This window comes from Lactuca virosa, chromosome 5 (assembly GCF_052849685.1).
Source record: "Lactuca virosa cultivar CGN04683 chromosome 5, Lactuca_virosa_CGN04683_v6, whole genome shotgun sequence".
NCBI classification, from domain to species: Eukaryota; Viridiplantae; Streptophyta; class Magnoliopsida; order Asterales; family Asteraceae; genus Lactuca; species Lactuca virosa.
This window is the reverse complement of record NC_136430.1, coordinates 357,765,362-357,791,354: the sequence shown is the minus strand read 5'-3', so window position 1 is coordinate 357,791,354 and position 25,993 is coordinate 357,765,362.

Below are 25,993 nucleotides of genomic sequence, written 5' to 3'. Positions count from 1 at the left end.
GACTTAAAGGAAGTAAGGATGTGGAGCACGGGAAGATGAACTTGATCATGGGGAATAGGAAAATGTCGCCTATCACCAAGATTCAAGTTTATTCTTTATTGCTTAGTAATGGGTTAGAATTAGATTTGAATAATTGTTGCTACTCGTCAGATATGGCGAGAAACATTATTTTCTTTCATGGTTTATACAAACAAGGTTTTAGATTTTCATTTGATAATGAAATTGGTTCTATTAATGCTTTTTATAATGGTGTATTTTATTTTAAAGCATTGCCTTGTAATGATGTATATGAAACTGTGATGGTTGTAGACAACTTAGGAAATAATGTATTGCATATTGATTCATCCAATAATTTGGACAAGGCATGCTTGTGGCATTGTCTTCTTGGACATGTCAACAAGAAGCGCATACGCCAACTCCAAAAGGCTGGAGTGTTGGAGTCATTCGACTTAAAGTCGGATGACACTTGCGAATCTTGTTTGCTTGGAAAGATGACCAAGTCACCCTTCACTGGTACTTGTTAAACAGGTGAGGGTTTGTTGGATCTCATACACACCAATGTGTATGGACCCTTCAGAACCGCCACAAGGGATGTTAACCGCTTCTGTGTGACTTTTACTGATGATTACAACAGATATGGCTATATCTACTTAATCAAGCATAAGTCAGAAACCTTTGAAAAGTTCAAAGAGTTTAAAAAAGAAGTGGATAATCAATTGGACAGGAAGATAAAGATGATCTGATCCGATCGGGGTAGTGAGTATCTTAGTATCGAGTTCCATGACTATCTTAAGGAATGTGGAATTGTTTCACAATTTACGCCACCCAGGACACCACATCTTAATGGTGTGGCTGAGAGGCACAATCGAACCTTGTTAGACATGGTTCGTTCCATGATGAGTTGAGCTTCGTTACCTATCTCATTCTGGGGGTATGGCTTAAAGATTGTTGCCCATATCCTTAATCTAGTCCCAACTAAAAAGGTTTCCAAAACACCTCACTAGATGTGGACAGGGAAGGTTCCATCGTTAGTACACATCAAGGTTTGGGGTTGCGAGGCTTTCGTGAGGTGTGAGACTCACGACAAGCTCGAACCTCGTAGTGAGCGTTGTATTTTCATCGGCTACCCACAGAAGTCTTTTGGATATTTCTTCTACAGACCGAGTGACAATGTTGTCTTCATTGCGAGGAGAGGGGTTTTCCGAAATAGAGAACTTCTATGCCAAGAGGACAGTGGGAGGCAAATTGACCTTGAAGAGCTTCAAGAGTTAAGTGATGAAGGAACCTCAAACACTAGCTCTCAACATGAGGAGGAAACTCCTGTTGAACCAGTTGACGAGTTCTTATCTCTGAGGCGTTCCAGTAGAGTTAGTGTTCCACCTGTGTTATATGGTTTCCATATTACTACAGATGGTGATACATTTATCAGTGATAGCACACTGGTAAATTTGGATGAACCTAACAACTACAAGGAAGCCATGGCAGGCCCCGAATCAGCAAACTGGAATGAGGGTATGGACAACGAGATTTAGTCCATGTATGACAATCAAGTTTGGAACTTGGTTGACAATGTACCAGGTCGTACGACAGTCGGGTGCAAATGGATCTTCAAGAAGAAGACCAACATGGATGGGAAAGTACACACATATAAGGCACGATTGGTTGCGAAGGTCTTTACTCAAACTCATGGAGTTGACTATGATGAGACATTCTCACCAGTAGCAAAGATTCAATCTATAAGGGTTATGCTTTCCATAGCTGCAATTCATGATTATGAAATATGGCAAATGGATGTCAAAACCGCTTTCCTTAATGGGAAGTTGGCTGAAGATGTTTACATGAGTCAGCCAGAGGGTTTTGTCAGTGCAAAGTACCCTAATAGAGTGTGTAAGCTTGAGAAATCCATTTATGGATTGAAACAAGCATCCCGAGATGGAATCTTTGTTTCGATGAGAAAGTCAAAGAGTTTGGATTTTCGAGAAGCGAGGATGAGTCCTATGTATATGTCAAAGCTAGTGGGAGTATAGTTAGCTTAATGTGTTGTATGTGGATGACATACTTCTCATAGGAAATGACATCCCAACCTTGCAGGAGGTTAAGTCCTGGCTTGGGAAGTGTTTCGCTATGAAGGACCTTGGGGAAGCTGCCTATATTCTAGGGATAAGGATATTGAGAAATAGGAGTAAAAGACTAATTGGAATTAGTCAAAGTACCTACTTGGATAAGGTGTTGAAATGGTTCAACATGGAAAATTCCAAGAAAGGTGAATTACCTATCGAGAGAAATACCAAACTAAGTAAGACTCAGAGTCCGAGTACAGAGGCTGAGATAGCAAAGATGAGTCGAGTACCATATGCTTCCGTAGTTGGCTCAATCATGTATGTTATGACTTGTACTCGTCCTGATGTGGCCTTTGGTTTGAGCATGGTCAACAGATATCAAGGGAATCCTGGTAAAGCTCACTGGACTGCGGTAAAGAACATTCTTAAGTACCTACGGAGGACTAAGGACTTGGTCCTTATCCTCGGTGGGAGTGATGACTTGAGAGTGACAGAGTATAGTGACGCCAACTTTCAGACGACATAGATAATTTCCGCTCTCAGTTGGGCTGGGTATTTACCCTGAATGGAGGAGCAATAACTTGGAAAAGTTCCAAACAGGAGACTGTAGCTGATTCAACATGTGAATCATAGTACATAGCAGCAAGCGAAGCGTCGAAGGAGGTGATATGGATGAAGAACTTCATCGGAGACCTTGGAGTTGTACCAGCTATAAAGGACCCTATGGATATTTTCTGTAACAGCGAGAGTGCGGTCGCCTTAGCCAAGGAACCGAGGGATCATGGCAGATCCAGACACATCGACATAAAATATCACTTAATAAGACATCGGATAGAAGGACTCCTTGTAGCAAAGAGGGTATCGTAAGAGGAGAACCCAGCAGATCCCCTTACGAAGGGACTGAGTAGCGTTAAGCACTTGCAGCATGCGAGGAGCATTGGGCTGAAGGACGATATTATTTTTAATGATTAGATAGCTGTTCAGAAACTCGTAATAGATAAAATGTAATTGACATTTGATGATTAAATAAAAGGAGTTTTATTTATGAGTAAAGTTACTATCTTGTGTCAAATGTTTACTGCCTTTGTCTGATTTTCTTTCTTTACTGACACTCTTACTTTTTCCACAAGAACATCTGCAAGAATCAGATTGTGTGATAGGTGGGAGTGAATCCGGTTGTGTGATTGGTGAAGTGGATGTGCTTGAAATAGGAACATCAAATTCAGGAACATCAGAATTATAAAACAAATCATCAAATATGTCAAAAAAATTGGAATCAACATTATCCGATGCAGAAGTAGGACAAGAAGTATCATTGATTTTAACATTTGAAACAAAAGAGTCATTTTTTGAAACAAAAACATCCGGTTCAGAAACAGAAACTTTTTTATTTTCAGAAACAGATCCTGCAGCTTCTTGCTTTGAGAGACTTAAAGATTTATCTGCATGGGAAGTAGAAACATTAGTATTTTCAACATTAATGGTACCACCTGACACAAATCCATACTTGAGAAATGGCTCTCTGTCCATTTCCTCTTTTGACAAAGGAATATTAGTATAAGTATGATTAAAATGAGGAGGCCATTTGTCATATCCTAAACCCTTAGACTGATTCTCTTTGAATTTCAAATTAGTTTCTATCATTGATGCAACTACTTCACTTGACACATCAAATTTTCTAAAAGTAAAATCTGCATTTTCAAATTTGTTTTTCAATGTGCTAAGTTCAGCAGTTACCTCAGCAAGTTGTTCAGTTACATATCTATAATGTGCACTCTTAGTACTATACTCTTCCTGAAGTTTTCTAAAGTCTTTGGTTTTTGCTTCTAATTCAGCCTTCAGGGGTTTCTGTCCTTTTCTAAGTTGATACCCTTCATATCTCAAGTCCTCGTTCTCTCTACGTAATAATTCTATATGCTCAAGAAGATTTTTAACTTTATCAATACATGCTTGAGAACAACAAGACTGACTTACCTCATTCTTTTCAGGGTCTGAAGTAGAAGATACCATGAAAGCAAACTGCAACTCTATCATCTCTTCTTCAGGATCCACTTCAGCTTCTTCCACAGGAGTATCATTGATTTGAGCCAAGTGAGCATTTTCAGGTCCTAAAATATTCAGTGCCTGAATCTGGTCCTCCCAGTCAAAGGACTGAGCAACCACTGCTAGATTAGCAGTCTCACTGTTGACAACAGCATTTCCGCGACCATTTCCCACTGGAACCATTGTTCGATCACTGATTACTCTTATGTCTGGTTTGGGACACTCACGAGCAAAATGACCCGGCTCGTGACAGTTTTAGCAACGCAACTTTCCCTTGTTAAACCCTACTTTCTTATCCGCATTCATTCCCCAGTTATTCTTTCCTGTTTTCTTAGAAAATTGCTTTGCCCTGAACACTGCCATAGCTATTTGCCAAGTAATGTACATTTCCTCCACATCCTCTGGATGAATTTGATCCAGGTCAGCAAATGAGAGTTGCGGAGGAAGCTCTCCAGCTACAAAAGCATTGTAGCAATTGACAAGTCCAGTAGCAAGAGCTAAGTTCTCATCAGTTTCTTTGGAATGGGGAGCTGGAGCTATAAATGGTGCACTTGAGGAGGAAACAGCTTGAGGAACAACGAAAGATTGACTTTGTGGATGAGAAACAGATTCTGAAGCAACATGTGGATGAGAGACAGATGCTGAAGCAACAAATGGTGCAACTGATGGAGTGATAAATGTTTAATTCTGAGGTTGTTGAACAGCAAAGGCTTGACTTGGTAAAGAGGTATAGGATGAAAAAGCTTTATTTGAGGAAATTCCAAGATTCGCAGTCGAGTAGGAATTCACATGATTCATCTCTCGTTGCTTGTCATCAAGATCACAGGCTTTGATGATTGCCATTGTTTCAGCAAGACTAAGACGATTTAGATCTTTTGTCTTTTTGATAACAGCCACATTCATGTCCCACGACTTTGGAAGTGAGTTCAGCAACTTTTTGTTTATCACTGACTTAGTCAAGTAAATCCCAGCTGTACTTATCTCAGTAGTAAGTGCAGTAAATCGCTGCAACTGAGATTCCAGGGTTTCTCCAACGACAAAATTGAACATGTTGAATTTTTGTCTTAACATATCCTGACGGCTTTCCTTCATATCTTCATTTCCCTCGTAAACATCTATCAAAGCTTCCCACAGTGCTTTGGCTGAAGTGTATTCTCTGAAGCCTTGAGCAATATCAGGTGATAGAGCCATAGTCAAAGTAGCCAGTTCTCTTTCTTGTTCTTCAACCTTTTTGAAATCTTCATCAGTGTAATCAGCGTATAACTTGTCAATTACTTGTCCATTTGGAAGCTTTGTAGTGATTCTGACTGTTCCTTTGAGGATGCTTCTCCAAACCTTGAAATCTTTCATTTTGATGTATTTCTCGATTCTGTATTTCCATTCTGGGAACCCTTCTGCAGATAACAATCGGGGAATACGAGTGGTTGTTCCCATGATGGAATCCAATTCATGATGAAGTGCTTGACCTTGAGAATCCATTTTTTTTTATTTTTTTAATTGAAAATGATTTGAAAAATAAACTAAAATGCCAAAAAGGTAGTTTGCGGTCACACGATCATGGCCGTAAACACGAGTTTACGGTCAACGTTTACAGTTTGGAGTTTACGGTTGAGTTTACGGTCTAAGAGGGATTTACGGTTGAGGTGAGTTTACGGTCTAAGAGGGATTTACGGTCAAAGAGGGATTTACGGTTGAGGTGAGTTTACGATCTAAGATGGATTTACGGTCAATGAAGATTGACTGCTTACGGTCAATGAAGATTGACTGTTTACGGTCAATGAAGATTGACTGTTTACAGTCGAAAATGGAAGTTTACGGCCGTAAACTGTTGACCGTAAATGCTCAGAATTTGATAAAACTCGAATTGTAATCAGATCTGACCCCCTTATGTCACGAAAACACCAAATGCAGTCTTGAAGAATAATGAAACTGAACTCCTTTGACCGAAAACGTGATTGAAAGATGTTTTGACACCGGACTTGCTCTGATACCAATTGTAAGGTCCTAGAAACAGAATCTTAACAAGTGATCAAGCAATCTAACAATCAAATAAGATGAGAATTGAGTAGAAGAAGAATGAATCAAAGTTTGCACATGTTTGTATTCAGAAAACGTCTGGTACAACTCTGACATTGGCCGTAAACTCTATGGATCATCAACAACCACTAACAAACACAGACTGATGCTATATATAGGGGAGAAGACATGACCGTAAACTAGACTTGGCCGTAAACAGGTTTACGGCCTTAAACAGGTTTACGGTCGTAAACATACTCTTGCCCGTAAACATACCAAAACACTTCTATTACAAGACTAAATGACCTATACATCCAAAGCCTAGCCCAAACCATAACATGGACCCTTCAATCTCCCCCTTGGTTTGGGGCTAGCTGTAACTCAGTCTTTCTCAATTACAAGAACATCGGACCCTCCCATTGCCCCTTGCCACATCTCCTTTGCAATAATCTCGGCAACCATTCTTGTGTACTCTTTCGCAGCAGGCTCGAAAATATCTTCAGCTACCTTGATCTGATGTAGTGCCAGATGATGAATATCCCACTTCCCAAATTGAAGTAGGTCTTGTTTGTCGTATATGCAAAAGCAGCCATCTTGGAACTTGATGACAGCAGACGCAGTAGTTTCATCATAGACCCAGTAATGCATGTTTTTGAGAGATCCATCATTTAAGGTCTGCAGCACTAGAACTTGTCTGACTTGATTTGTTGGCGGCCACATGACAGTCTGAAAGGGCTTATTGGTCTTGGTATCCAGCATGTTAGGGAAACTTTTGATGAAAGAATCAGTAGTCTTCATGCCAGGGAATCCCTTCTTTACTTGATCCTCCAAGAATAGCTTGAAATGTGAAGCCTTTGGATCACCTAGTGGATTGGAAAAATGAGCGTTGGATAATTCTGAGAGATCAACTCTTGTCCATGAATGGAAATCATGGAAGTCGTTGTAGTACTCAACATTTTTTCTTTTGCGTTTTACGATCCACATGTTGAGCCTGTCATGGAAGCCCCATGAGACAATTCCCGTTCTATCACCATACTTGTGACCAAATTTCTTCTGTTCAAGATTAGTGACGGTGATAGTGGGTTTATTTCCAGGAGCATTCTGATCAGAAGATTTCTTGAAGAGAAGTTGCTTTTTCTTGTCAGAAGCTGCTAACTTGGCATGTTTGAGTGCAACAACGCTTGGCGCCTGAGCTGGTTCCTTATCAAATCGATCGACAATCCCAGTTCTTCTTTGAGCGGGCTGGTCAACAGGGGGTTCTTAAACTTGTTGATCAAAAGACTGGCCAGCGTTGAAATGTTGAACTGAAGACTTGAATTTGTCGCCAAATTCTTCTACCAAATTCTTCTTAAGGTCAAAGTAGCTTGCAGTTAAGGATCCCATATGGGTTTGCAGATCCGAAATTTGCTGAGTTTTTAAAGTTTTATCCGCCTCAAGATCTGCAACCTGAATTTTAAGTTGGGCCTTTTCAGCTTCAAGATCAGCCACCCGGATATCAAGCTCAATATTCTTCTGATTAAGCACGCTGATTTCCTTTTGAATTCCAGGTATGGTGGAATCATCCTCTTTTGAGTGGCCTTCCTCAATAGATATTCCCTTAGCTCGGGAGGAAGGCACTGATCTTTGTTCATGGGCCAAATGTAGAGCAAGCCTCTCAGATGCAATATCGTGATAAGGCCTAAGAGGAGAGGATCCTGAAGGAACAGATGAACCACCAGCTTCATAAAATGTGCTCGGTCCTTCATTGGATGGAATAGGTGAAGTAGCAACATAAGTAGTAATTGGTGGAGTTGACAGGCCTTGAGATAGTTCAGGCACAAATACACTCGGTCTAGGATCAAGTCTTCTCCTCTTCTATGAAAGCGAGGAGGTCTGAGTTGTCAGAGGTTCACTCACTACTGGCTCAATGGTAGAAGTGACATTCTCAGAGGGAGGAATCTCTGAAGATCTCTCCATAGGGATTAAAGTTTTAGCCAAATGTGTTGGAGAGGGAGGCGTAGCTTCAAGAATGTCTTCTGACTCCCTTATCTCCGTTGTTGGATGAGCAACATCATGGATAGTGTCATAGAAAGAGTCAAGATCCTCATTTGACAAGAGGTTTGGATTTCCTCCAAGATTCAAGGGAATATCATCCTTGTCAAAGCCCGAAAGGTCCAAATCCTCAAAGGAATCATTTTCATCATTCTCTGTTGCATCCTCTGAGGTTCCCTTGTTGAAATCACTCTCGACATTCACAGAGTGTAAATCATGCTCTTCAACTACCAATGCAACAGGAGTAGCTTCATCATCTTCGTGATCAGAAATCGGAATGACGTCATCTTCAGAAAAAATGTCATCTTCAGAGGTCACACGATCAGAAGAAACATGAGACTCAGATGCCTCACTTGAATCGGCAAACAAGCCAAACTTCACTAAGGGGAACTTTCCTTGAAAAGTTATTTTTCCCTTTCTGTTTTGCTTTATTAATCCGACGGTGTGTGGCCCTAAAGACTTCATGTCGAGGATTTCTCCATCTTTGGCCATTTCAGGAAATTGTTCATCAATGAAGACTTGAATGAACCTAGGGTACAACAAGAACCTGTCCCTAGTCATCCCTTTGATGTTTGCAATTAATTCTTCGAGAATGAACTTGGAGAAGTTGTAGTCCAATCGCGCTGCCAGAGAGATGATGGCCCCAATGTTTCTTAGAGAGATCTCATCTGCGCCAGACTTTCTTCCAGAAATGCAGCTCACGAAGACATGAGCTAAAAATCTCCAAAATGGTGGCAGCAGCTTCTTCATGGTTGGAGGGAAAACACCTTCATATCCCATTTTGACAAGAAATTCTTCAATTTGGGAAATCTCGATCTCAGGGGAGAAGGTTGATTGGTCGTCAATTTTGAGAGTACTTCTGATGAACTGTTCATTGATGGTAATTTTGCAGTTTTTGACTGTTGCTTCAACAGAAACAGCTCCATCACTTCCATTCTTCACTGATGCTGACTTCCAGAATTCCTTAATCAATCCTTGATAGATATCTGGATTGACAGTCAAAGCAGTAGACAAGCAACACTCTCGCAGTCCATGCATCATGGATTTGATTTCCCCGTGAGCAGCCGAAGGATCAGCCAAGATGATAGCCAGGTTGTGACTGTCAGCAAACTTGAGCTCTGCCATTTGAATCTGCACTCAAACAAGCAAAATGAGAAAACAATATATTTAAACATTTAAAATTTATGTTTTACTCATGTTTGCAATTTAATTTTGCTTTTAAGTGAAACACACGTAAACAGCTTTGGCCGTAAACAGCCTTGGCCGTCAACGCCGACGGTTTATTTTTCATCGATTAAGGCTTGAAAACATGTCGATTTGATGCGAGATTTGCATATTCCTGGTCGGAATTAGCATACCTTTGAAGCTATCGGATCAATTTCACCAAAACTCACGAAAAGATTTTAGAGAAAGAGAAAGAATTTAGAGGGTTTGCGGCCAGAATTAAGAAAATGAGAATAAAAAGTTTTCGGCTGACCCCTTTTTCTTTATATACCCGGTCCAAAAGATTCATGGGCCGCAGTCCACAATGATAAAGTCCAATACCCGAAAACCTTTATAAAAATAAATCATTTTGAGGACAAAATAGAATAGAATAATAAAAAATGAAAAAATAAAATAAAATGAAAATAAAAATAAAAATAAAAATAAAAATAAAAATAAAAGAATTTTTTTCTAAAAACTATCAGGTATTTTATAAAAATAAGAATAAGAAAAATAAAATTAAAATTGAAATTGAAATGAAATTAAAATTTGACGAAAATTTAAAACTAATTTCACCTCTTTCTAATACTAAAAATAATTTTGTGATATTGGGTTCAAAGTTGTTAGACAACCATATTCCACTTATCGATACTTCTGTCTTCATGTCCACGTCTGGTCGATCGTCGGTATTGTAGTCCACTTAAACACGAAAGGTTTTGATAAATTTTTGTACTTATTGTAAGTGACAAGTCATTAGATCTTATGAACTTAGATAATATTCCTAAAAGATCATTCAGCTGACAATGACCAAAGGTATTGTTGTCCACCTAAATTGAGCAGTGAGATCTACAGACATTTTATAAAATGTTCAATTTTAATGGTATTAGAACGCTTTTCCCGTTTCCTGATATACCCCAGTAATCAAGTTCTTCCAAAATACTCCTCACATCAGATGAGCAGACAATTATTGAGGAAGAAGTTAGATTTAGAATGCATATGTTATACACTCAGGTCGGATCTCTTCCAATCACGCAGAGAGTGAAACATATGACTAACTAGAGTTTAGAGGGATTGAGAAGTAGAAGGTTGCATATGCTGTGTACCAGGTCGGATGGTAAATCACGCAAAGGAGACAACATATGACTAATAGGTAGAAAGAATTGCATAGATAGAGGATGCAGAGAAATAGAGTTGCATATGTTGCATTCCAGGTCAGATCTCTTCCAATCAGTAGAGGAAGCAACATATGACTAACAGATAGAAAGAAAGAAAATAATTTTCTACAGACCTAAGTTATCGGAATCCCCAGTTGCCTCGTCAATACGGAATTAAGGACAGAGTCCACACATCGAGGAAAGGTTAATCTAGAGTTCTAGATACAAATCTTTTTAATGTATCCGCAGATTCCCATGTATATCTCTCTGCTCAACCTACCCAAGCGTCGTATTGTCAGGCTAAATGGAACTATCTAGGTCAAGATTTGTCAGGTCTCTAAATTCCTTAAGTTCATCTGATCCTAGTCAAGTCCATTTTGAAAACTTTCGTGCCTACCAGCACATCGAACACAGAGCTTAGACAATTAAACTTTTGGCATCTTACACAGATTCAGATTGTCTGTTATCACTTGATTATATCACTTCCCAAAACATCACCTACAAACAAGAACTGTTAGCAACATATTTTTGTTTTTCTAATTTTTTAATGTTTTTGGATTTTTAGATTTTCTAATTTTTGTTTGGTTTTTGTTTATTTCTCCCCCTAAATTTGTGCATGGGTGAGAATGAAATTAAAATGAGCAAATTTAAACTAACCTAAAACAAAAATTAGTCCTCAAAACGAATCATTTTCAAAAAGCTCACAAGCACATCGAATCGAGCTTTGTTAAACGGCTTTGTGAACATATCCACCACATTATTAGCAGTGGGAACTTGTTCCAGCCGAATGAGCGAACGCTCATAACAATCTCTGATGAAATGAATTTTGATGTCAATGTGCTTGGTTTTCGAATACTGGACTGGATTTTTAGCAATCTGAATCGCATCCTCATTATCATAGAATATAGAGGTTTCTAAATAATTCAAACCGTAATCCAACAGCTGATGTTGGATCCATATAACTTGAGAGCAACAGGAAGAGGCAGCAACATATTCCGCTTCTGATGTTGAGGTCGAGACGGTGTGCTGCTTCTTGCACTGCCAAGACACTATCCGGTCACCAATAAATTGACACCCCCCAGACGTAGATTTCCTGTCAAGCTCACAGCCTCCATAATTACTGTCAGCAAATGCATATAAATCAAATTCAGAATTTTTCGGATACCAAAGACCCAATTTTGGGGTGGCTTTAAGGTACCGAAAGATTCTTTTGACAGCAATAAGATGTGAAAGTTTAGGATTAGCCTGATAACGTGCGCATTGACAAACTGCAAACATGATGTCTAGTCGGCTTGCGGTTAGATACATCAACGAACCGATCATTGATATGTAATGAGTTTGATCTACGGATTCGCCATCAGTATCTGGAGTCAGCAGGGGTCTTTAGGCCATTGGCGTCAAGGCAGGTTTTGCGCCTTGAAACCCGAACTTCTCAAGTATATCGACCACATACTTTTCTTGATGGATCAGGATTCCGGTTGATCTTTGTTGGACCTGAACCCCAAAAACATGGTCATCTCGCCTAACGAGCTCATCTCGAACCTCTTTTTCATCACTCATTCGAGCTCTTTGCAAAGTTGTGGACTTGTAGACCCGAAGATAATGTCGTCAACGTAGATCTGGACTAGAATCTGATCATTAACCACATTGACATCAAAATTCATTTCATCAGAGATTGTTATGAGCGTTCGCTCATTCGGCTGGAACAAGTTCCCACTGCTAATAATGTGGCGGATCTGTTCACAAAGCCGTTTAACAAAGCTCGATTCGATGTGCTTGTGAGCTTTTTGAAAATGATTCGTTTTGAGGACTAATTTTTGTTTTAGGTTAGTTTAAATTTGCGCATTTTAATTTCATTCTCACCCATGCACAAATTTAGGGGGAGAAATAAACAAAAACCAAACAAAAATTAGAAAATCTAAAAATCCAAAAATCCAAAAACATTAAAAAATTAGAAAAACAAAAATATGTTGCTAACAGTTCTTGTTTGTAGGTGATGTTTTGGGAAGTCATATAATCAAGTGATAACAGACAATCTGAATCTGTGTAAGATGCCAAAAGTTTAATTGTCTAAGCTCTATGTTCGATGCGCTGGTAGGCGCGAAAGTTTTCAAAATGGACTTGACTAGGATCAGATGAACTTAAGGAATTTAGAGACCTGACAAATATTGACCTAGATAGTTCCATTTAGCCTGACAATACGACGCTTGGGTAGGTTGAGCAAAGAGATATATATGGGAATCTGCGGATACATTAAAAAGATGTGTATCTAGAATTGTGGATTAACCTTTCCTCGATGTGCGGACTCTGTCCTTAATTCTGGTATTGACGGGGCAACTGGGGATTCCGATAAGTTAGGTCTGTAGAAAATTATTTTCTTTCTTTCTATCTGTTAGTCATATGTTGCTTCCTCTACTGATTGGAAGAGATCTGACCTGGAATGCAACATATGCAACTCTATTTCTCTGCATCCTCTATCTATGCAATTATTTCTACCTGTTAGTCATATGATGTCTCCTTTGCGTGATTTACCATCCGAACTGGTACACAGCATATGCAACCTTCTACTTCTCAATCCCTCTAAACTCTAGTTAGTCATATGTTTCACTCTCTGCGTGATTGGAAGAGATCCGACCTGAGTGTATAACATATGCATTCTAAATCTAACTTCTTCCTCAGTAATTGTCTGCTCATCAGATGTAAGGAGTATTCTGGAAGAACTTGATTACTGGGGTATATCAGGAAACGGGAAACGCGTTCTAATACCATTAAAATTGAACATTTTATAGATTTTCTGTAGATCTCACTGCTCAATTTAGGTGGACAACAATACCTTTGGTCGTCGTCAGCTGAATGGTCTTTTAGGAATATTATCTAAGTTCATAAGATCTAATGACTTGTCACTTACAGTAAGTACAAAAATTTATCAAAACCTTTCGTGTTTAAGTGGACCACAATACCGTCAATCGACCAGACGTGGACGTGAAGACAGAAGTATCGATAAGTGGAATATGGTTGTCTAACAACTTTGATCCCAATATCACAGAATTATATTTAGTATTAGAAAGAGGTGAAATTAGTTTTAAATTTTCGTCAAATTTTAATTTCATTTCAATTTTAATTTTACTTTTATTTTTGTGACTACCCGAAATTTTTTTGCTTTATAAGTCCAGTCAAACGAGATTCGGACTCGTTTCTGCTATCTTTTGGCCTTATTAAGGGACTGTCCGAGTGTTCTAAGCCTCATACATTCAAGGAAGGAGTGTTAGGATATAGCTACTGAAGTTCAAAACCATCAAACGAAACCATAAACTCCAACACAAGGAGTTTACGGCCGCAAACTGGGAGTTTACGACCGTAAACTCTTGGCTGGCCGTAAACTCTCTCCTATATATATGAGATCACTTCATTTTCCTCATTCTTTTCCTTCCTTGGCCGAAATCTCCTCAAACTCTCTCAAGTATCATCAAGTTCTTCATCCAAATCCTCCAAAAACGTAAGTGTTTTTTCCTCTAGTTGTTGTTATCCTTCTTAGACATGTATAATTCTTTGATTCATCCATGAAAACATCCATTTTGTCTAGATCTTCATGATCTTCAACTTTCACCAAGAACACACACTAGTGTTTTTGGGCCGAAATCAACCCTTTCAAGCTTCAATATCGTGAGTACTCCTTCCTTAACTTGTTGTATGCTAGAAGCACTTAATTTACCCTTTGAAATTATCCATTTCTCAAGAACAATAGGTGTTTATGGCCAAGAGCATCTCCCTTGGCCGTAAACCCTTATAAAGGTGCCATTTTGGCCATAAACCCTTTTAGAAGCTAAGCTTGTGACCTAGAACACTTCCTTGATGCAAATAGGAGCTTATCACACACTTGGGTATAACATGCCTTGACTTTACGGCCGTAAACTAATAGGGCCATAAACCCTATGGCCGTAAACTCCATTAGACATACCTCTTGGGTCGTAAACTCCTCTTTGTCGCCGTACACTCCCCTTAGATGAATCACATGTGATTCTAACACTTGGTCCAAGTGTTTCCTAGTCCCTAAAGGTGTTTTCTTGCATGTGGTTTCTTCTAAACGCTATATTCATGCCAATATATGCCATTATGTGTCAATTAGGACTCGTTTTTGTCTCGGGACTTCATTCGTGGAACTTCTCATCCTTACGAGCATATTCGTTTGAATCACCCACATAAGGTGAGTTCATACCCCGTAATCAATCTTTTAAACTCTTTTAAATGCTTTTAGGGGGGGGGGAATACAAGTTGAACACAATGATAATTGTGTAATTGTTTGTTATAAACATCTTTCAAAAGGTTGCTTATGTCCTTTATAAGTGATCAAAACATTTCAAAAACGCTTTTAAAGTTATGTTACTTTATAGTTTAACAAAACTCCATTTTTAAAGTACAAGCATAACTTAGTAGTAAAATGAGTCTTTTCAATAATAGTTCAAGTAAAATACTAGTAAACTATAAGGGGTATACTTTAGAGGTTCAGTTCATACTAGATGCTTGAACATAACTTAAAGAGAAACAGGGAGGTAGATACAATACACGATAACATAAAGAGAAACAGGGAGGTAGATACAATACACGATAACATAAAGAGAAACAGGGAGGTAGATACAATAAATTAGAGAGACATACTATATACTATACATGATAACAGAACGAACATACTAAGATACTATAACAGAACGAACATACTAAGATGCTATAACATAGAACAACTACAAGATCTAATTATACCAATGAATCACTAACTCATTGTTCTTAACAAAACGTGATAGTTAAATTGGGTATACATGATCATATAACTTTAATGTGAATTACACGGCTAGCAATTGTTTGCTGCAGTCGCGTTTGGTTCCCAGAATCTCTTGACATGGAGAGCGTATAGTATGGGTACTAGCCTTCACATTATGACCTTACTAAAACAAACATGTTTTAAGGTAATTAGTACTACAGGATGTCAATTCAAAAGACAACTATGTACTTATAAATTCCCATTACTTTCAGTAAGTGACAGTTCCACTTGAAAGCTAATACAAACAATTTTCGAGTCAAGATAGTTATAAACTAGGGAAAACTTACATTTTACAAACGACACACAGAACAGTCGAGTCTAGTACATTCAGTAGGAAGGGACCTATAATGCTAACTTTATGATTCCTTAGTGTATGCGTTCAGGGATATATATTAATCGGGTTAGACAGATAGTAAGATGTGTGCCTTCCGCTTTATTTCCTGTTCCTTGTTTGGTTGTGGGCTTAGAGCAGATACACCCAGCCTACTATCTATCCGAGCTTAGCTATATATATGTTCCGTATACACTAAGTAATCATAAAGGGTACCATGTATGGGTCAGGTCATAGGACACTAATTCAATGCACCGTTTTCTACTAAAAAACGTACTTTTCAAATGAAGAACTTTTGGAATACAAAACTAGAAACTTAACCAGTAAAGGGTTTAATCCATTTTATTAAACCAGTAAAACTTAATGGACCTTAGGTGGTTAATTCTATAATACCTTAGTTTATACACCAGGGTTATATATAATTAATATCCGATAGGTAGTTGGATGTGTGCCTTCCGCCTTATTCCATGTTCCTTGTTTGGTTGTGGGTTTAGGGCAGATTCACACAATTAACTATCTGTTCGATATTAGATTATATATAACTAGTATAAACTAAGTGATTAAAGAAGGAACTACTGTGGTTATCATTTTATTATAAGAAATAAGGGTTTTCTTAAAGGATCTTTTCATCAAATATAAAGGAACTATTACAGTTAACTCCGTGAGTACCGAGTGAATACGCAGGGGTTATATACAACGATGATCTAACAAACAATGGGATGTGTGTCTTCCGCCTCATTTCGTGTTCCTTGTTTGGTTGTGGGCTTAGGGCAGATACATACAACCGATTGTTTGTTTACTCTGGGTTTTATATAATTTGTATCCATTTAATACTCATAGAAAGGACTGTAGAGTCATTTTTACTTATCTTTCATCAAAGCAGGAAATATAGAATTTTCTGGAGGAACAGGCAAACTTTTCTAAACAAGAACTTACTACAACTTACTACAACTTTCTACAAACTTTCTTACTACTTACTACATCACTAAAATCTTATGATCTCACCAGCTTAAATGCTGATCTACGCTTTCAAAATAACTTGTATTCTTAGGAGACCAGTAGACAGGTTCGCGCACTGGGATTCAGAAGATGGAGCAGTATAGTTTCATGTCTTTTTTTTATTTGCTATGTATTCTATATTATGTGAATCACATACTTTGTAAACACTTTCTTTCTAATGAAATGGTTGTTTATTACTTTTCTTACTATGATGCATGTCTTGTGATACTAAACATGACGTCCTCCGCCCCAGAACGTTTCCGCCGTTCCGGTTTTGGGGTGTGACAGATTGGTATCAGAGCATTGTTTATAGTGAACTAAGTATATCAACCGATAAAAGATATACAAGTATAAATACAATGGGGCCGAAGTGCTCTGGATAAGAATATATTTTAAATATATAATGATACCTTATAAAAGTATACATACTTGCTTATACACATATACATACTAGAACAAGTATCACAAGAACAGAACAGAAGAATTTAAAGGTTGAACACAATGGTCAAACCTGGACAGTTATGTAATCATAGCTAGGATCAATATAGCCTGATCAACTATATTCATTCGAGATGTGACTGTTTGGGAGTGATGTGGTGTTGCAACGGTCTTAAAACTTACCTAATACTAAGTCAAGAGAATACTAGATAAAGTACATTAGAGTTAGAATACTATAGGAGTATTCTATGATACAATAACGTGATAACAAGTTTAAAACATACCAAGTAGATTACATTAAAATACTATAGGAGTATTTTAGGCACCATATAAATAACTTATGTGATAACTTAATAGACCCTTACGGATAGGTCTATAATCTTACAATGTATACTTCCAAGGTTATATATAATTGAGAATTTATAGACTTAGAATTTGTGATCTACGCTTCACTACCTGTTCCTTGTTTGGTTGTGGTTTTGGAGTAGGATCACTTATTCGAAGGTCTATTTAATCTTGAATTATATACAACTTGTATACCTTGTGCAATTATAGGAGGACTCTATAAGGATCACCCCATAATGTTTCACTTAATCTCATAGATTCTTTAGTCACTTCCATTCTCGCACGACAAGCCCAGGTAGATGTAACCACTTCCTCATAGTAGACAACAGAAGAATCAGGAGGAAACAAGAGCAAGTTCACGAGGAGCTTTCAAAGAAGGATCAACCGAAGTAACCAAAACGTCTTATGCGTCACACTAATAAATAATAATCTTGTTTAACTTAATGAGCGAGTGGAGACACTGCTCACATTATGTGTTAGGATTATTTTCTTACATGCAGCTGGTAACAATTATTCAGGTAACAGATATTCATTCGAGGATAGCCATTTCAAATTCATAGAGTTTATTAGGTATAGACACTTTTATGAATTATTTCCAGAACCTGTGGAAGTCAGGACCCAATACACCCAGAACTAGAATAACCTTGTCTTTTCAGCTTTCGGCTTGTGTCCATTTGTTTAGACTTATTCCATCCCATCTTTGTATTCTTTTAGCAAAGATGCCTCCTCACAGATCAAACAGACGCGCTACTCCGATAACTCCAACTCCGCCTCTGCAATTCGATCCTGCTACTCTTCAAGCAGTGATATCCTCCGCAGTGGCAACTGCTCTAGCTCACTTTGGTGAAAGTGGTACCCTCGAATCTGGTAGCGGTACCCACTTAACCAACCCTGGAGTTACTCACGGACACCCACGGGAGTTTTTGTATAAAGACTTCATGAACTGCAAACCCAATTCCTTCGATGGAAATGGTGGAGTCATCGCTCTGATGCGATGGTTTGAGAAAACAGATTCGGTATTCGAAATCTGTTCGTGCCCTGAAGGGAGCAAAGTGAAGTTTGCTGCCTGCACCTTCTCTGACAAAGCCCTGACATGGTGGAGCAGCCATGTTAAGTCACTGACCCTATCAGTGGCTAATTCAGTAGGTTGGGAGAACCTAAAAGAGTTGATGCTGGAAGAATACAGCCCGTTGGGCGAAGTTCAAAAGTTGGAACAAGAACTGCGGGAACTCACGATGGTCGGCTCAGACATAGTGGCCTACACTGACCGATTCAGCAACCTAGCAGCTCTATGCCCCGGGATGGTTACCCCGGAGAGCAAGAAGATAGAAAGATACATCTAGGGTCTATCTGCCCCGATCCAAGGAGATAGTGCTAAACACCTGGCTCAGCGACTCATCGACCACGGAGTCCGCCATGGTGTAGAAGTCCCTGTTCCCGAGCCATCGAGGGAAGAGGACTATAAACGGAATTCGGGGAACAAGAGGAAGAAGAAGCGAACAACACATGACATCCCGCAGGAGGAACAAACGAGTACTATATACACCACCACAACACCTGCTACTCCAGCACCTGCCAGTCGATATGCTGGAACCCTCCCGAAGTGTGGAAAGTGCAACTATCACCACACCGGAGTATGTTGGGAAATGCAGTGCCTGAACTGCCACAGAAAGGGACACACAGTCCGTTTCTGCAGGGCACCCGCTCAACCGATCTCCCAAGTCCCCGGAGTTGAAGAAAACCAAGCCTGCTATGGTTGTGGTGAGACTGGACACTACCAGGAGGACTGCCTGATAACAAAGAACTCAGGAGCGGATGGGCGAATTCTGATGATCACCGCAGGAGAATCGACCTCGGAGTCGCCATCGAGCAGCGGTGCGTTTTCGAAATAGTAATTGCTTTGAAAATTAATTTATATTTATATAATATTAAAACTTGGGGGATAACACTTAAAAGTAATTATAACAACTCACATAATGAAGTAGGTCACGGTATTCAAAAGAACTAAGAGACCCGTTCTGAGAAGCTATGATGGCTTAGTATGTACGTTAGGGTTGTGTATAGCTAAGATTTTGCAGACTCAAAGTGAGTGATTCCACCTTAATTCCTGTTCCTTGTTTGGTTGTGGATTTGAGGCAGAGTTACTCAGTCGACCGTCCAATTCATCTTAATTATTGATAACTTGTATATTCCAGTCGATCGTAGTGGTACCAAGGAGGATCGTAGTTTAAGTATCGATACTAGATAACAAAGCACTTTTGCGGTATGTATGCGCACATCGCAGTACGATACGTAGAAGTGTTAACACCAAGAGGAAAACAGAAAGCACTAGAACATTTGCAAAGAGTACATTTTCGAGCACACTAGGGAAGTACATGATCGTATAACATACATTTCTTTCAAATCGGCCAAACTTTGTTCAGTAAAGAGTCTGTTTCTATCATTCGTCATGAGTTGGCGTGGTCTTCACCATACTAAGTTCATATGTTTCTATCGCCTCAACCGTCAAGTTCACGAAACCTTCGTCATTCGTAACGACAGTCCGACCCAGACCTCAGTTTTGTCTTTCGTATTCTAAAACCCGAAGTACTCGTGCGAAGAGTACTTTGTCCTCCAAAGCCTTGTCGTCGTATGTCTGCAGACCTTTCCGAAATACCACTCGTCCAGTAGACCAAGTTCAAGCACATAGGCTAAGGATGAATACAGCCCACCTATCGCTATTAAGTGTATACACGAGGGTAGTATATGATTATGATTACGCAGATCTAGTATGTGTGTTTCCGCCCTATCTCCTATTCCTTGTTTGGTTGTGGACCTGGGGCAGATTCGCACATTCGACCGTCTTACTAATCCTAATTATATACGACTTGTATACACGAGGTAATGGTAGATGGACTGAGTATGAATCCTATCATGAACAGTAGGGCAAAGTTGCCAGGTCTACGAGTGGGTATTCTGCCAATCAGAGGAGCGCAACCCCAGTAGTACTGCTAAGAAAGCTAATTTCGGGACGAAATTCCATCTAACAGGGGGATGATGTGACAACCCGAAATTTTTTTTCTTTATAAGTCCAGTCAAACGAGAGTCAGACTTGTTTCTGCTATCTTTTGGCCTTATTAAGGGACTGTCCGAGTGTTCTAAGCCTCATACATTCAAGGAAGGAGTGTTAGGATATAGCTACTAAAGTTCAAAACCATCAAACGAAGCCATAAACTCCAACACAGGGAGTTTACAGCCGCAAACTGGGAGTTTACGGCCGTAAACTCTTGGCTGACCATAAACTCTCTCCTATATATATGAGAACACTTCATTTTCCTCATTCTTTTCCTTCCTTGGCCGAAATCTCCTTAAACTCTCTCAAGTATCATCAAGTTATTCATCCAAATCCTCCAAAAACGTAAGTGTTTTTCCCTCTAGTTATTATTATCCTTCTTAGACATGTATCATTCTTTGATTCATCCATGAAAACATCCATTTTTTCTAGATCTTCATAATCTTCAACTTTCACCAAGAACACACACTAGTGTTCTTGGGCCGAAATCAACCCTTTCAAGCTTCAATATCGTGAGTACTCCTTCCTTAACTCGTTGTATGCTAGAAACACTTGATTTACCCTTTGAAATCATCCATTTCTCAAGAACAATAGGAGTTTACGGCCAAGAGCATCTCCCTTGGCCGTAAACCCTTATAAAGGTACCATTTTGGCCATAAACCCTTCAAGAAGCTAAGATTGTGACCTAGAACACTTCCTTGATGCAAATAGGACCTTATCACACACTTGGGTACAAGATGCCTTGAGTTTACGGCCGTAAACTCATAGGGCCTAAACCCTATGGTCGTAAACTCCATTAGACATACCACTTGGGCCGTAAACTCCTCTTTGTGGTCGTACACTCCCCTTAGATGAATCACATGTGATTCTAACACTTGGTCCAAGTGTTTCCTAGTCCCTAAAGGTGTTTTCTTGCATGTGGCTGCTTCTAAACACTATATTCATGCCAATATATGCAATTATGTGTCAATTAGGACTCGTTTGTGTCTCGGGACTTCATTCGTGGAACTTCTCATCCTTACGAGCATATTCGTTTGAATCACCCACATAAGGTGAGTTCATACCTCGTAATCAATCTTTTAAACTATTTTAAATGCTTTTAAGGGGGGGAATACAAGTTGAACACAATGATAATTATGTAATTGTTTGTTATAAACATCTTTCAAAAGGTTGCTTATGTTCTTTATAAGTGATCAAAACATTTCAAAAACTCTTTTAAAGTTATGTTACTTTATAGTTTAACAAAACTCTATTTTTAAAGTACAAGCATAACTTAGTAGTAAAATGAGTCTTTTCAATAACAGTTCAAGTAAAATACTAGTAAACTATAAGGGGTATAGTTTAGAGGTTCAGTTCATACTAGATGCTAGAACATAACATAAAGAGAAACAGGGAGGTAGATACAATACATGATAACATAAAGAGAAACAGGGAGGTAGATACAATACACGATAACATAAAGAGAAACAGAGAGGTAGATCCAATACATCAGAGAGACATACTATATACTATACATGATAACACAATGAACATACTAAGATACTATAACAGAACGAACATACTAAGATGCTATAGCATAGAACAACTACAAGATCTAATTATACCAATGAATCACTAACTCATTGTTCTTAACAAAACGTGATAGTTAAATTGGGTATACATGATCATATAACTTGAATGTGAATTACATGGCTAGCAATTGTTTGCTGCAGTCGCGTTTGGTTCCCAGAATCTCTTAACAGGGAGAGCGTATAGTATGGGTACCAACCTTCACATTATGACCTTACTAAAACAAACATGTTTTAAGGTAATTAGTACTACAGGAGATCAATTCAAAAGACAACTGTGTACTTATAAATTCCCATTACTTTCAGTAAGTGACAGTTCCACTTGAAAGCTAATACAAACAATTTTTGAGTCAAGATAGTTATAAACTAGGGAAAATTTACATTTTACAAACGACACACAGAACAGTCGAGTCTAGTACATTCAGTAGGAATTGACCTATCATGCTAACTTTATGATTCCTTAGTGTATGCATTCAGGGATATATATTAATCGGGTCAGACAGGTAGTAAGATGTGTGCTTTCCGCTTCATTTTCTGTTCCTTGTTTGGTTGTGGGCTTAGAGCAGATACACCCAACCTACTATCTATCCGAGCTTAGCTATATATATGTTCCGTATACACCAAGTAATCATAAGGGGTACCATGTATGGGTCAAGTCATAGGACACTAATTCAATGCATTGTTTTCTAGTACAAAACATACTTTTCAAATGAAGAACTTTTGGTATACAAAACTAGAAACTGAACCAGTAAAGGGTTTAATCCATTTTATTAAAACAGTAAAACTTAAAGGACCTTAGGTGGTTAATTCTATAATACCTTAGTTTATGTAGTGATTATAGAACATGGTTTGGCACGCGGAATTAAAGATTGCACAATGAACATGGTGATTTGGGTGTTCAAGAGATGTATTGATTATGTATGGTGTTACACAAAAAGGGATCTAGATCTAGTCTACATAAATAACACACACTTACACACTCAACTTTTACATCTCTCAAGCACACCTCTACAAGTGGACTAAACCCACCTTATATAGAGGTCTTTACATGTCTCTCTCTCACTCTCTATCTCATGCCACAAGGCTAATGCACCACATGCAAGTGGGTTTTACAAAAGTCAAACATTACAAAGTCATTCATTGAAAACTTTGTACCCCAACATTCTCCCCCTCAAAGTTAGGAATGAATGACCCACTTCAAATCTTCCAAAATCGAGCAACTACGCGATCCGAGCCTCAAGGGTGACACATGTCGAAACGAACTTCAATCTTCAATTCTTCCATGATTCTTCAATTTGGGCTCTAGGACGTGAGATCATACAAACCGAGCATCAACGAATGATCAAGAGTATCCCAAACTCCAAATAATCACCCTAAAGTTGAGCATAAAAACACACCCCAAAAATCTTCAATAAAACCAAACCCATTTCAAAAATAAATCATTTTCGAACTTCCAATTGCATCATTTCGTAAGCTTCAAAAAATTCAAGGTCACTTCGATCGTCAAATCCGCGTAATATGAAAAATTCAAGTTCGAATTTCCATATAAATTTCTCCCCCTTTTTATAATCAAATTTTGATTATAAAACCTACAAGGAAAGAGAACGTGCTCTATTCGGAATTTTTCGTGTCAAAACTCCCCCTTAACATGTGGCATAAACTTTGTGCTTCAATCCGGAAAACCCAAAAAATCTTCAATTTTTAGATTCGTTCACGGACCTCCTTTGACAAAATTTCTCAAAAATGGGTAGAATTGTCAATTTCAAAATTTTGTAGTGACCCGGTGCGCCCAAAACCACAAAATATGCAAAACTCTCCCCTTTTTCCAAAGCTGGGTAGAAAGCGTCAATTTGCATAAACTGCAGGGGCCTGAAATGTATTTTCTTCAATTTTCAGCAAAAACAGTCCTTTTTCGAATTTGGGTACGAGCTGCCAAACATTCGAAGCCTCAGGGACTATTTTCGAAAATTCTGCCCTTTGTGCACCAAACATACGAAGAGTTGTCCCAAACATACGAAGCTTCAGACAATTTTCAAAGTTGGGTGAAAAGTGTCAAACATCCGAAACTTCAGTTAATTTTCAAATTACCAAATGTTCGAAGGTTCAGGGGCTGTTTTCAAAACTTTGCTTTTCTTCTTCTATTCATACGAAGAATTGTGCCAATTCATACGAAGAATTGAAGTTTTATCAAACTATCAAAACTTCAAGGGCCATAAATGAAACTTCATCTTCAAATCATACGAGAAAAAATTCTTGCCCTTCGTATGAAATTTTGTTACCACTTCATTAATAAAAACCCAAACACACCCTTCGTACATTATCAGTTTCTTTCCCGAACACCCTTCGACCATTATCATTTTCTTTTTCAATTCACACGAAAATTTGACACTTCGTACGAAACTATTCTTTCCCAAACACCCTTCGTATGAAATCCAACTGTCGATTTTCTCTCTCCTCTTCGTATGAAACTTCATCTTCCCCAATCAAATGAAAAATTCTCAGCATACTAAGCATACGAAGCCAATCCAATGAACAGTACTTCTTAACCATTCATCCTCTTAATCGACTGTAGAATCAACATAACAATATCAACAATCGACCCTTAGTATCTTCAAAATCAAAACACAGGACCCTTCTTACATTAACCGATCAAAATCATCTTCCCAAAAGGCTTCATCAGTCGAGTTCTTCCCAAATCATCGACCACACTGAAAACCTTTGTACATCAACGATTTCTTCCCAAAATCAAAATTATTGATCATCACACCAAAGACTTCGATCGATTGACTCCAACCCATTCCAGTTGATTTTCGATTCCAACACATTCAATCACAGTCCTTAGTCAATCAACCTAATGAGTTCCATTGATTTCAATCCTTCGACAGCAAAATCAAAAGTATCTGTCCATTTGATTTCCAGATTTCTCAAACATTCGACAATTACTCCTTTGAAATCGACTTCAAAATTCCAATTTTATACCCAAAACAATTTCACAGTCTTCGTTTTTCAGTTATCAACAGCCCTTAGAAATCAAAATCCAAAATCATTGCGACTCCAAACATCCGTTCTTTGCTTTTCAACATTCAATCGATTTTCAAATCACATCAAACTCCCACAACAAATTGACTTCTTAATTCCAAATCAAACCAGCGAAAATCAATTTTGATCTAAAACAGAATGTTGACTTTCGTCTTTGACCATCGGAAAAAATAATGTTCTTCATCTGTTCTTGAGAGAGTTTTTCCAAAATTAAGGCATCAATCGACTTCAAAATAAACTCAAAACATCAATTTCGACTCAAGACTCAACAATCAATACCAATCAGAACTGATTTCGATTCCTACTGAAATTGATTTCCAAATCGAAATCATACAAATCAAATACGTTATAGTCCAAGAATCAATATGATGCTTCTTCAGATCATATCATCGATGAATCCAATTAAGAAAACTAATCAGAATATGCATGAATCAGACTGGAAACGAGATTTGTATAAAAACTAACGAACGAAATTTGATGAGTCAATGACGTAAGTTTGATTAATATCGGTAAACAGATAGAACGAATGGATTCATAAATAAATTCTGATCAGACGAAATATGGATCTAAATTCATTGGGCCAGAAAAAATGATTTGGGCTTATGAATCGAATTCAATGGAATGTTACTAAATTGGGCTTCGAAATATCTAGATGAACAATACACCGATCAAAACATTTAGATTTGAATGAACCAAATGAATTAAAACTTTTGTTTGTGCTTGATCTTTTAAAAAAAAATTGTTGAATCACCAATGGGGTAAAAAACAGATTAGATTCAACAAAACAAATCGATCAAAATTAAAAAAACGTGTCGCACGATTCAATGAAATTAAGAGAGATCATAGAGAGAGACTCACCAAAAATGCTTCAATTGTGACAAATGTTGCCAAACCGAGA